Raw genomic sequence first — 14,258 nt, 5'->3', positions numbered from 1 at the left:
TGTTTTGATAAATGTCATACTTTAGCTTGACAAATATTTTTTAAAATTAAGCAATTTTATAGCAGGTTGTGTAGTTTTTTTTTTTTTTCCAATTAATAAATTGTCTTACTTTACAGTAGCCAGAGTGGTCAGGAAGTAAAGTTTTGTAGTTTTAGAATTAGCATAGCAGGTGTATTGTGTGTGTCCTATGTTTTCTTTATTTCAGTCTGTATTCAGGGTCTATAAAAGTTGCTTCTCTTGGGTGAATGGAATTGCAAAAAGTTTAGAAGTGTGTTTTATTTTAACAAACGGGGGAGTTAGAAGTGGACCCTAAATGGCCTCTTTGGGGTTGATTTAAAGAATTACACAATTTTGAAAATCATGTCCCTGCCTCACTTGTAAAAGGTGGGCTCCTTTTGACTGCTGTTACACTTGTGCAGGAGCCTGTCTGGTTCGTGGTAAGTTAGCTACTTTGCAGAGAGATGCTGCCACCGACCCCTCCCCCTCCGTTTCTTTTGCTCTCCCCTCTTTTTTATTATCTTTGAAGTTTCATCCGTGCCTATGCCATTCCCTGTCTGCTGTTTATCACTCCTTCCAAAGCAACCACCATCTTACTCTATTTCTGTTAAAAACAGAACATTATTTCAATGATTAGTTTTTAAACACAGAGACTTGTTATCATAGACCTCAAAGCTTGACAGTTTGTGAACCTCTGCATTTTGGTCCCTCAGCCAGGAATTGGACAATAACTTAAAATCACTTTCAAAGTAACAGAAAATTTGTGAAACATTTCATATCTGGACTAAGGGAGAGAATAGAAGACCTTTTTACCTCAAAAGTTGCTATATTATTTTCCAGTAGGAGGTGAACTGGGATCCTAGAGAGTGAAGGGGTAGCCTTGATACTTAACCAAGATAAAAGAAATAGGAAGCATTAATTTGTTAGATTGCCCTCTTTAGTCCTGTGGACCTAATTGGAGAAGAAAATGGAGAAGTTGGTGTTGCTTATTCTGAAAGTATTTTGATTTATTAGTAGAGAGAGGGCTAGTAGAATATCTTTAGTTTGTAAAATACAAAATATGGCTAATGATACCTTGTTATTAGGCATTGTTTTCATTTCATTGTTGGTAATTACACAATAACAGAGCCTTTCCTTTCCAGATTTCTCCTGTGATTTTTGAACTGTTAACTGAATTGTTTCGGTAAGAAAAGTAAAACTTGGAGATTTTAGTTGTGGTTACATGTAATGGCTATGTTGGATTTAAATTCAGTAGCTTCTAAGGTCTGTACCAGGCATTTCATCCATTTTTCAGTTACACATAGAGAAAAACATATTTGAGACAAGAGCCTTAAATTTATAGGATTTCTAAAAACTTCTTTTTATGGAAACATAAAACATACACAGAAGTAGAGTGAATATTAGCAAACCCTACATACCTGTTAACCCAACTTTAACAATTATCAACATTTGCCAAACTTTACATATAAGAAAAATAATTTTACATTTTTAGAACATGTATTACAAATAGATATGTTGGTATACTCAAATGAAAAGTGTGTGTGCTAGAATATTAACTCTTTACATACATTGTAAATTTAATACTGGTAATCATCTTTTAGGATAATGTTGTTTTCATTTGTTTTTTAACTTACTGAAGATTTCTGAACCACCATCAACTTAATAGAGAACCATATCTACTGGAAAGATTTTAGTTTTCTTCTCTGTCTTTTGAAACTTAAGATGATTGGTTTTGAATTTATTGTTCTTAAGAGTTGCATTTAATTTTATGAGCACTTCCTGTCTGCAGCTTTTGTGTGGACCACCAGAAATGGTTATTTCTAGTGTATGTTGGTCAATATTTGTCAGCTTATAGTGGAAAATCGCCAAGTCTTGTTCTGCACTTTCTCTTGCATATTCTATTTGTACTTCACCCAAATGTATGTGTTGATTGACTAGGGAATATACACTATAACTGTGAAATAGTTTATTTAGGAGGGAATTTTGACTCCCTGCTATCTCTGGACCTGGTAACAGTTTTTAAGAACTTAGAACTTAAGTTACTGTTCATTTCTCTTCGGAGGAGTAGCAAGTTGTGCGTGTCTGCAGTTGTGGGTCCTGTTTGTTACCAGTTACTACAAGGTGATGGTAGGCTTATTTCTAGATTTCCTTGCTTTTATTAGTTTAAATTAGACCCATAGGGGTAATTATTCCACCCCAATGCATGAGGAAGCAGTCATTGGTGGTTGTGCATCTAAACCCATGTACAATGCATTGGAAAGATAACTTTCAACATTATGATGCTGTTTGGCATATTTAGTTTAGTGCCAGGAGTGCACTTATTTAACAGGACTCTTAATAAGCTCCCACTACACCAAAGATATCTTTTAAAAAATTATACTTAAGAAGACTTTGTAGTATTCCCCAGTAGAGTTCATCTAGAGGCGCAAAACCTTTCTAAAATAAAACTTATTCCTTTAACCGGTATTCATTTAAGTGGGTTTCTCTGTACTTGGTTTCCATGGAAATAGCGAATAGCTAACGTTATTTATAAGGTGGAAGTAAAATAGGGTGCCTAATGGGACCCCATGCTGCTCTGATGAAGAGACTTAGGAAAAAAAATCCATGCTCATGGGATTTTTTTTTTTTTAAACAAGGTTAATGGAAGCCCTGATTTCAGTCTTCTGTAACAGAAAATATTTTTGGTTTTAAAGGCTAGCTTTAATATCAGGCAAACTTCTTTTTTGGTATGTATTGCTTTCACTTTCAAGTTTTAGGACCACTTACTTATCAGTATGATTGAGACTTTATGCTTCAGAGTCATGTTTCCTTGTGGTTTTTGTTTCAGAAGTTAAAATCCCCAGCATATTGTAGCTGTTTCAATTTCTCATTGACATTTCAGAGTACAAATAAAAAGCTAAATGTTCATTAATGATAGCAGTAATGATAAAGAATCAATATGTTGGACTACATAGTTTTTTTTTTTTTTTTTTTTTAACTGTGGATGTTACAGAACCATTTAGTTTTCAGGCCTTACGTCAGGGTTCTTTTTCATTTGTGTTGTGGAGCTAAACCTATGAAGTCAGAAAAAGATCTTAATTTTTCTTTGGAGGATAGAAATGGGGAAAATCTTAATTTCTCCTTCTTTATAAAATGGATTGTTGCCAAAGCCTTTCTAATTGAAATAAATGTTAATTCTGTTAGTAACTGTGGATTAGGAATAAACCTTGGCTTTTTCCTCACTGCTCCGGTAAGGCCTACTCTTAGTTTTTGTAGGCCTTCAGCAAAGCCTTGAGGGTCTTTTTAAGCCCTTTTGTGTGAAAGAATATCACTCCCTTTGTGTGTGTGTTTGTGCTTGGGATGTGTGTGTGAGTGCATGTGTGTGTCTCACTAATTTTTCTGTAGCCTGAAACACACCTGCTCATTTTTCAGCCTGGTGAGTACAGCAGTGAAGTGAGAAGTGAGGCTGTATGAGACACAATAAGGTGCTGTAATTTTTATTTAGTTAGTTTTGGTTGTCTTTGGCAGCTTGTGATTGTTATCTGTCTGTCTGGAAGTGCTTTGTGATTATTCCAGGCTGTCAGTGCAGCAGGAGTTTTCTTCTGTGCTTTAAAGGCCAGGATTGCAGGGCACTTAGGGCTCCATCGGGGGAGGAGTTTTTGTTTTGTGTGTGTGTGTTTCTTTGGACAAGCTTCTCCTACAGTTGGGCTTCTGTGCTCTCATGTAAAAAATTCTAGTTGTTTTAATCCTGTTGAATTTTTGTGTGAGATATTTTATCTCCAGCAATTCACTAGTTGTTTTTTTTTTCCCCCACCTGTGCATATTGGTTCTGTTTTATAAAATTTCCCTTATGCAGTAATTGTTCTTTTAGTTTAGCTTTTTCTTGTATATTTTTAAGATCAAGTGTTTACTAGTGACCTTCTTTAGTGGCTTTTATTTGAATGATCTCTGTTCTTTAGAGACATAGGAATTTGGGTCTATTATCCCATCCCTGAGAGAACAAGTCCCAGTAGTTGCAGTTAGTGCCACAGAAAGGGTTTTCACAGATTCGGTGCTGGGCGCTGATCCTCCTCCTTGCTTGACACCCAGAACTCCCATTAGCATTAACAGGAGGCACTTGCTTAAATCCCAATACACCAAGATGAATCCAAACTCCTCTGTAATGCTTTATAGATACCTCAGTTGTTTTTTGTTGATGATGGCTAGAGTTTTGGTCCTGAGGTTAACTGATTATTAAAATAAGAGTTTGAGTTGTCTTGGGATATGGGGTGATTTACTAAGTCTGATCTGTAATTAAGAAGGTTATGTTATGATGATTAGACTCAGAAAACATTCACAACTTTGTGTACTGTGGAAGCTTGTGAATAAGGATTTTTGTACTTTATAGCATGATGAAGCAAGAATTCTCCTTTCCATTGATTTTTTTGTCATATTTTACTACAAAATATATGATTTTGCAAGTTTTTGTACATATTCTAAGAATTCAAGTAACTTTTTAAAAAATTTGTAAGCCTTAACACAATTACTCTCTAGAGTTTTACATCTCTTGTCAGCTAATGTTGCTCACATTTTTCAAGCATATAGAAGCTAATAATGTGCACTGTCTTAGAGCGTGGACATTGCAATTACTGGTCAAGTATTAGATAATCACTGTTTACTCTGCCTATCTGAATTGTGGATTTTTATTACTTTATTTATGCACAGTGTAATGGAAGGATTCCTAGATGGAGAGCAGTAAATCTGGGTTTTAAGATTGGGCTTTGCCTCTTATAATCTTTATAGCTTGTGGCTAGACATCTAGATTTTTTGGACCACTGTTCCCCTTGAAATGAAGGTATGGATCTGTTGCTCTAGGGTGTCCATTCTAGCTTTAGGCTATTTGAAGGCCTACTTTCCTAGGTCTTGAAGGTAATAGAGATGCATAAGGCAATGGTTCCTAATCCTGGCTATGCATCAGAATCTTTTAGAGGAACTTAAAAAAAAATACAGATATCTGGGCTCCAAATCAGACATAATGAATTCAGAATCTTTAAGGGTAGAGCATGTGAATCTATACCTTTTTTGAAGTTTTAGAGTTACCTTGATATAAGTTTGAGAACTGCTTGTGCAGGATATTATTTCTGTTCTACACATGTGTGTGTGGGGGGGTGTGTGTGTGTATAGTTAGGGAAATGAGACATGTAAGTTATAGTGTGAGATAGTACATGGTTAAATTTTAAGATGAATGAGAAAGATGATAAACATTTTGAGAATTAAAAGAATGGAGAACTGGGAGTTGGGAAGGCTGTTAATCAATGAGTCTTCATCTGGGTCCTAATGGTTGAGTAAGACTTGGATAGGCAGAGAGAAGGTAAAAAAAAAAAGGGTATTCTTGGTGTAAGAAAGAACGTCCCTAAAGTGAACATTTGGGGAGGGGGACAATTCTGATGAATGTTTTAATCTTTGTTTTAGTATTCTACTCTTGCAGCTGATATAGGTTTCCTGACATTTGAGGACGTGAACTGTTGAAAGTATTTGATGGGAGAGAGTGTTCCAGAAGAGCCCTGAGAAGAGAACTTGTTAGGAGTTTTTGAAATACAGGAAAGAGGCCAGGGTAGCTGGAGTAGATTGAGGAATGGGGAGAGGGAAGAAGATGAGGTCTAAGAATAACAGAGGCCCAAATCACTAGAGTCTTGTGGCCATTGTAGAGGACTTCAGCTTTTTCTCTGAGCATGATGAGAAGCCATTGGAGGATTTTGAGCAGAGGAGTAACTAGATCTGTCTTTTAAAAAGGCTACTGAGAGAATAGACTTTGGAGGACAAAGATGGAAGTGGGGAGGCCAGCCAGTTAGGAGGCTATTGCAATAATGTAGGTGAAAGATGATGGTGATTTGGACCAATGAGGTGGTAGTAGAGTTGAGACAAGTGGTCACAGTCCCATGTATTTTGAAGGCAGAGGCAAGAAGGTCAGTTATTGGACTGGATGTAGGATGTGGGAAGGAGGAGTCAGTGATGACTTTAAGATTTTGTCCTGAAAGGATGGAGTTTCTGTTTATTGAAATGAGGATGACTCTGGGGAGGAAGTTGGGGGATAGGTAGTCAAGAGTTTAGTTTTAGATTTGTTGAGCTTGAGAAGCCAATTTGACAGGTGTCGAATGGGCAGTTTGATAGGTAGGTTTGGAAATCAAGGGACAGGTCTGGGCAGAGAGATAAATTTTGGAGTCACCAGTGTACAGATCCTTTTATAGCTATGAGACTGGATGAGTTTACCTAATGGGAAGAGTTCCAAGAACTGAGCCTTGGGGGAGTTCAATATTTGAGGTCTTGAGAGATGAGGAAGAACTAGCAGAAGAAACCCAGAAGAGTGCCTAGAGAGATTAGGAAGAAAATCAAATGTGACTGGTGTCCTGGCAGTCAAGGGAAGAAAGGATTTCATGAAGGAAGGGATGATCAACTGGGTCAGATAATACTGTATGAACAGGGAAATGAGGGCTGAGACTTAACTGTTGGATTTAGCAACAGAGAGGTCACTGTTCTAACAAGACTGAAGGAGGTAAAAGCCCTAATGGAGTGGGTTCAATAGAGAATGAAAGGAGAGGAACTGGGGACAGTGACTTTGGTCAACTCTTTCAGGGAGTTTTGCTACAAGTGGCCATGCAGATAATAACTACAGAAGAATATGGAGTTATGGAAGGCTATTTTTTTTAGATAAAAGAAGCAAAATGATCCAGTAGTGAAGGAAAGTTTGATGCTTCAGGAAAGAGAGGGGAGAGGGATGCCCTTGAGAGGGTGAGATTAAGAGGGCTTGGGGCAAGAAGGATGATTATGATATTGGGCCGCACCTAAAGGACTAAATCTCCTTTAGCAGGATTCTGCTTTTTCATCTGAGCATTTATTTGCATTTAAATTTATTTCAAACTTACACTCTTGGTTAGAAGTTAGGAAAGACAGATAAAAAGCAGTAACACTTACTGTATATGAAATTAGTGTATCAGCTTGGTGTAGTAGAAGAGAAGAGATTGAATCTTCTGTGTAAGGTGACATTTTAAAGTGTCTTTGAATGACAATTATCTGTGCTATTCTAGTCCCTTATCAAAATTTATGATTGAGCACAGACTATAAACTTAATCGTTCAAAATTTGTAATGGGGTGGATTTTAGCCTAATTTAAGACATAATCTAGTGCTGAACTTTTCCTCTGCAAAGTTTGTTTTTGGTTTATGTATATTCTTCATACACGAAGGTTTTAGATGTTTTACAAAAGACATTTACAAAGTAGTTATTAATCACCTTAGATTTATTGATGATATTTAAAAATTTTACAACCATATCAGAAATCTGAATGATTCATTTCTTTATTGGCTGTAATTAAAGCAGCTTCAATACCTGTGAAGTTCCAGAGAGGAGGTGGAACAATCTTTAGTTTGCAAAAAATCATGTGAAGTTATGTTAACAAGATAGTATTCATCTGTAAAAGTAAAAATAATTACTCCAATTCATGTGTGTTGAATGTATTTTTCAGGAACAAATCAATTTTAAAAATTTAAGCAAATAAGGCTAAAACTTTCAACTACTTTAGTTGCAAGTGTCAAACGTATGTGAGAAATTAAGTGGACTTTACAATCAACCTAACCTGAGGAAGTCAAACTTGCTTTTAAGACTTATACACATTTTGCATATGGATAGTGTAAAAAGTACAAGTTATATGTAAATATTTTTGCTGCTAACTAATATTTATTAAATTACAGAGATAAATTACTTGCTTTTCTTTTTTTTAAATCAATATCCCAATGGTAGTCAATTAATAATCAGTCTTCAGAAGGAACACTTTGGGTAGTTCTAATGCAGTGTTTAAGAATCACTCGTCTAAAAATAATTTACTCTTTTTGGGTATCTGAACCTCTGCGAATCTTATTTAAGTTGTGGATCTTCTTCCCAAAATACTCTTAACATTCAGAATTTAGCATATAGCATTGTGGAGTTGGCAAACCCCTCTGAAGCCTATTCATGGGGATCCCTTAGGCATAAAGGATCTCAAGTGTTAAAACCAGCCCTAGAGAGCTTACTTACGTGATTTTTCTTTAAAATTTTATATGAAGGTTTTTCCCCAAAATATTTGGTCAGTATTTATCCTAGTTTCTTAAGAGAATAACTGCTGAAGCTGGGTAAGAGAAAGTATGATCTAGTAGAAAGGCCAGCTTAGTCAAAGGAATCTCAGAGTTTGTAGACTTTTCTCTCGCTTGATACCAGCTAGCTGTGTGACCTTCAGGGAAGTCACTTAACTTCTCAGACTTTGATTTCCAATGTGTTTTCTGCAGTCCGTGCAAGCAGTGTTATGAGTAGTTTTGTGATATCATGGTACAATTCCTTATCAATTAGGAGTTGACTCTGCTATTTATTTTTTAGAGAAAATACCCCAGAGATAAGGTGCATCCATTGCCTTTTTTACTGAATATGATTTTCAAAAGAGTTTATTTGACTGTACCTTCTCAAATGCCATTTGTGTAAAAGTTGAAATCCCAATCCCATCCTGACCACTTTGAGTCTCAACATATTTTATACATTCTGAGTATAAGCTATTGTTACGTATTGCAGTTACAATTCTCCAGTTCTGTGGATTGCTTTTTCATTCTCTTAAGAGAATGGTGGGGTGTTTTGTTTTTTTTTTTTGATGAACTGAGGTTCCTAATTTTAATTTGATGCAATTTATCTATCTTTTCCTTTTCACTATATTTTAAAATGGCAATCTTTTATTTCCTAATCAGCTGTTTTTATCCAGAGTCACTCATTTAACAAATAATGCTGTGGGAGATTGATGCATAAGATTATCCCCAGCATGAAAGAGCTAACAAGAGATGGGGAAAATAAGCCTGCAACTGAGAGTTAAGGGTCCACTCAGTCAATTCATTCATTTAACAAATATCTACTGACCATTTACTTTGTTTTTGGTCACACCACTTGGCTTGTGGAATCTTAGTTCTCCAACCAGGAATTGAACCTGGGCACAGCAGTGAAAGTGCCCAGTCATGACCAGTGGACCTCTAGGGAGTTCTCTCTAAGGAGCCTTTACTATTTGCCTGGTACTGTCTTTGAGTGGTACAGAATCATATAGGTATCTGTACTGTTAAGAATCCACTTTTTAAAATTGATATAGAGCATCATATTAGTTCTAGGTATACAACATAATGGTTTGATATGGGTGTGTATTGTGAGATGATTACCACAGTAAGTGGTAATCACCATCATCACACATAGTTAGATTTTTTTTTTTCCTAGTGAGAATCCACTTTTTTGGTAGGGGGAGGCCATACCTTGTGGCATGTGAGATCTTCGTTCTCGAAGCAGAGACTGAACCCATGATCCTTGCAGTGGAAGCACAGAGTCCTAACCATTGAACCACCGGGGAATTCCCAAGAATCTACTTTTTAATAACCACATCATTCTACAGACCATTTTATAGATTTTTCTTTTGGTTGGTAATTATTCTAATTGTGATGATTAAAATTGCCATTTATATGCACTTTAGAACTCTAAAAGAGTGCTGTTGCTAAAAGAAAGGCAGGGTAAACCAGCAAGTTGAATTTCTTTTGGAAATGAATGTTAACTGCATGAATTGAGGCCCTTTAAAATTATTTTATTATATTTTGGATATGACTGTGCATGATTAAATAAAAATTTGTGATTTAGATGAAGATTTTTAAAAATATCCCTTAAACAAATGAGAATTTACATCACACTATTGGAGTGACATCAGTGGACAAATGTACTATGTTTAAGGCATAGAATGAAAAAAAAAAAAAGGCATAGAATGATATAGATTTAGAGCATGGTATGTTGAGGTTAAATAATTTAATACTAAATACTAAGGAAAAAGTTTTATTTTTTGTTCACTAATGTTTTTAACTAGAAAAGTTTGGGGCAAGGACAAGTTAAAAATAAATAAACAATATAGCTTGACGTGAGTTTTCTGACCTTGAAATCAACTTAATGGAGTTTAGATAATCTTAAAAAACCACAATTGATAAAAGCATCACTGAGCATAGATTGGGATCCCAAAACCTTGATTTTTTTTTTTTTTTTCCTGGCTCTATCACTGATATGGCATAGGGAAAGTCACTTTAGTGTTATGTGGTTCACAGTTTAAACTGGTAGGACTTTAAGAATGTGAATGAAAAGTTTAATTGAAATTATGACTACATATAAGATGCTTGAATTTTAAAGCCTTATATAAGATAGGTCCATTTCAAGATTAACTGAAAAAAAGTAGATCAAGCTAAGGGCCAATGATGTTAGCCTAATTTGTAAAAAAAAAAAAAAAAAAAAAGCAGCAAACAGTGAAGGTCATTTGTTGGGGATGTGGGTGTATTTCTGCATTTCTGTGTCTCTTAGGAAAGGGAGACTATCAACTACTTTTTCTTGTCTTGAAAAGGCTGTGGAAAAGTGGAAAAAAAAAAACTGGAAAATTAGATATCTAATTGCCTTTGAATTCTTCTCTTGTAAAAATGAAACTACCTGTCTCTTTCCTTATTTTTTTCTTTTGTGTTTTAAAGCTTTGGAGATTCTTATGTGTTTTGATTTTTTCCTCATTAAAATGAGATAGAAATCTTTAAGTTATCAACTTTTGATAACTTGTCATAAATCTGTGTTTGTAGTCTAATTCCATTTTCCCTTCTTCTCTTATAGGGAGCAAGAGAACTGAAGGAGAGCCAGTTTCCCCAAAATTGGTAAGTACTTTTTCAAGTAGGCACACTGTGCCTGATGCTGGTTGGATGATAATTCAAATATTCAGTGATTTTTTTCCTTTTTCTGCAAAAACGCTGTCTCCCAGAAATGAGAAAGGCTTCGCAGTTTGTACTGAGTGAAAGTGAATTTTTGTCTAATTTCACATAACCATATCTCAAATGCATTTGTGTTTCTAATAATACTGCTAGGCTTGCATGTTCCTACATTCGATAACCTCTTAAAATGTAAAGGTCCCCTTTGCGAAAAATGTCCTTAATGCAGTGGTTAGGGCTGAAAATTCAAAACCCAGGAAATTCAAAAGTTAAGGTTCCCATTGTGTCTTGTATTACTTAATACACTGTTTAATTTGATGGCCTTAGTATATGTGCAAAAAGGCTAAATTAATGTAACTATGGGAACCTTAACTTTGAAATTTGGGGCCTCTTAACATTTATGTTATTAAATTTAATGTTGGATTGGCCTCATGTCTGATACTACATTTTCAGTGTATGTTTTGTATAATTCTTGAAGAGGAAAATGTTTTTAAAATGAGAGAAATGTAGCAGTGTGGGTCATATAGGCAAACATGTTTTTTCCCTAGTATCAGTTTTAATGTCTGCTTTAACAGCTTATAAATCATCACACTTAATCATTTATTTGAGTGTATAATTCAGGTTACACAGGGCATTCCAGTGTCTGAAGACCAAACAAATATTAACCTTATTTCAAGAGTATGTATTATGATAAAAAATTAAATTCAAACAAGATAACTAGAGTAGGGTAGTCCCCTATTGCAAGGTACTTTTCTTAAAAAAAATTCTCTCTCTCAAATGGTAATTCATTTAGTGGGTGAAGTAGATATTTAGTTGAGGCTTCTTTCATACCTTAATGGTCATTGAGGTATCTCTTGCCTTTTAGGTAATGAGCTTTAAACGTGAAAGGGAGACATTTGAACCAGTTAATCTTACATTATACTACCTTTTTATCCTACTTGCCTTTCTGTCATAGAACCATTAAAAATAAATAATCAAGACCCCATAGCCCTTTAGTTTGAGATGCAGTGGAATCATAAATTTCTTAAAGAAGAAGGAATGTTAAGGGCCTTCTCTTTGAACCTTTTACCAGGTGTGGCAGTTTCTTCTCTTATATCCTTGACATATTGTTATTCAGATATATCCCTGATGTATTGAATTCTACATTTTAAAAAATGTAGCTCATATTTTCTGTAATGTGTTCTGAGGAACTGTAATTTCCACAGAAATTAATAAATATTATTGAGGTGGGGTGGGAGTGGGGAAGATGTTCTGTGGTCAAATAATTTGGAAAATGCTGCTTTAAACAAAGTTAAACAGGTTTCTTTACTGCAGGACTTCTCAGAACCTTTAATATGCTAATGTGCATTGTGAATCTCCAAGAGGGGGATATGATATGCAGCATTCTTGAATACTTCTATTGACAGGGAGCCCACTACCTCATAAGGTAACCCATTCCTTTTTTGTACAGCTCTAATCCTTAGCTCTTCCTTAAATCGATCTGAAATCTCTCTCCCATAACTTCCACTTCTGTTAAGTACTTATTAGTTATACCAAGACCACCGTCCTCACTTATGTTCTCCTTTGTGTAGTAAAATATTTATCATTAAAAAACATTCTGGTAAATATGGCAACCATTTCTTAAAATCTTGACCTCATTGTCACTATGCTCATATATGACTCTTCAGTCTCCTTCATTTTGAATTTCTGTGCATTTTGAATTTGCTTCAACGTTCTTGTTGTTGGGTATAGTTGGGAAGAGTTTAGTAGACACACTTCATTTCTGTAAAGAAAAGTAGCAACTAGAAGAGTGTATGTATGTCTGCCAGGCCTGGAGCCAGGAAGCTGAGGTAGAAACTATATCTTAGAATGAACGCTGGTGGTAGGGGGTGGGACAGGACACTCACCGCAGCAGACCTGTGCAGAAGCGGGGGCTGTGGGGAAACCCTGACTTGACCAAAAATACCACGCCCTTGTGCTCGAATGGTATGACTTGTGCAGGTATTCCTTGTTTTTTTTTTTTTTTTCTTTTCCCTTTTTAACAAGGATCTGGCCCCCTTCCACCCAAAAAACCAAAGGAAAGATGCATATTTTATACTCAAAGGCATTCATATTTTCAGATACCATTAATTGAATTGTGTGTTTGTGTGTGTGTGTGTGTGTAAATTTAGTGGTTAAGAAGCATCAGTCTTACTAGCTCAGGTTTGTCAGCACCTGTAATACCAGTACTTGAGCATAGTAACCTTGCCAGATTCAGAGTGTAGCCTCCAACATCAAGTTGTTTGTGCAGTAGCATTTCCTGTTGACCTGTGGAGTATCGCCAAAGAAATACCACCATGAAAACAAGAAAACAAACATTATATATATATTTTAATGTCATCTTATTGATTCATGTTAGTAAATGTTAGTTTTCATAAGTTATTAAATTTTTCACATTTGTGATCATTTTTAGCACTGTTAGTTAAAAGTTAAAGATATGTTTTATCTCCTAGCATATTAGATACATAGTAATCAATAAGTATTCAGTACAAATTGAAACCTGATATTTTAGTAATGCTTTCCTGGTGGCTCAGGTGGTAAAGAATCTGCCTGCAATGTGGGAGATCCAGGTTCTATCCCTGAGTTGTGAAGATCCCCTGGAGAAGGGAATGGCTACCCACTCCAGTATTCTTGCTTGGGGAATTCCGTGGACAGAGGTGCTATTTCAGTATTGTAGTAATTTAATTTTAGTATTTTAGTAATAGGCATGTGACAAGTAAGGATACATAGATCTACAAGTCTCTACTTTTTCATATTTTAAAAAATTAATTGAACCTACTTGAAACACTATTTTGAGAGTATAGATCAAAAGTGGAGTCTAACACCAAGTAGGTACATGGTATAGAGAACCCTGAGCTGTTCATTTTTAAGGAATTCAGTCTGGGGGCACAATGTATTACAGACTTAGTGTAGTTAAGTAAACTTGGTTGATGCAATGAGTTTTGATTGGGAAAAGATTTATATCAATTCAAGAACAGAGCAGTAATTTTGGTAATAAATTCAGAGTTGTAGTATTACTGCATTATTAGAATCATTATGAAAGATCTAGCAGTCATACATCTCCAAGCAGAACTGTAACCAGGAAAATGGTTAGAATCCCTTTCTTAGAGAAGTTGGAAATAAGAAAGCTCGCACTCTTTTCAGAAATATACTGTGTTGAGAAGTTTATACAAAAGTTTGTGTATATGAGGAAGAGTTAAGTATGTTAAGAAAAGCATAGAACTTTACAGTTTACAAATGGCTTTTCATATAACTTCACCTAATTTAAACCTCGTAATAGTTTTGTGAAACAGATGATTCTGTTCCCCTTTTTCTGATTTATAAGCAAACAAACCTAAAGCTGAGAGTGGTTACACAGTGAATAAGTGGAATCAGGTTTTTTTTTTTTTTTTTTGAGACAGTGAATGTTCTTTTCAGACACTACGTTTGCCCTTTTTAGTGTGTGAGATTTGGTTATTTTGTTTGTTTGCTTGTTTGTTTGGTTTGTGGAGTTTTTATTTATGTTTTTTGT

General features: G+C 35.3%; 1 protein-coding gene across 26 annotated transcripts in view; it reads left to right on the top strand.

Annotated features, from left to right (window-relative positions):
• The window catches only part of PHF21A (PHD finger protein 21A), a 187,715-nt gene that overhangs the window by 17,863 nt on the left and 155,594 nt on the right, over nucleotides 1–14,258 (top strand). For 17 of the 26 annotated variants that reach the window (XM_043481027.1, XM_043481031.1, XM_043481024.1 and 14 more), the window contains 2 exons: nucleotides 10,638–10,678; nucleotides 12,044–12,155. The gene's annotated coding sequence lies outside the window, so the exon portion shown is untranslated. Of the gene's footprint in view, nucleotides 1–1,139; nucleotides 1,181–10,637; nucleotides 10,679–12,043; nucleotides 12,156–14,258 lie in introns of all 26 variants that reach the window. The other 9 variants (XM_043481029.1, XM_043481016.1, XM_043481021.1 and 6 more) reach the window with 3 other exon arrangements.

Source organism: Cervus canadensis, chromosome 11, assembly GCF_019320065.1.
Source record: "Cervus canadensis isolate Bull #8, Minnesota chromosome 11, ASM1932006v1, whole genome shotgun sequence".
Classification (NCBI taxonomy): domain Eukaryota; kingdom Metazoa; phylum Chordata; class Mammalia; order Artiodactyla; family Cervidae; genus Cervus; species Cervus canadensis.
The sequence above is the reverse complement of the archived record's forward strand: the minus strand, read 5'-3'. Positions and strand labels throughout refer to the sequence as shown.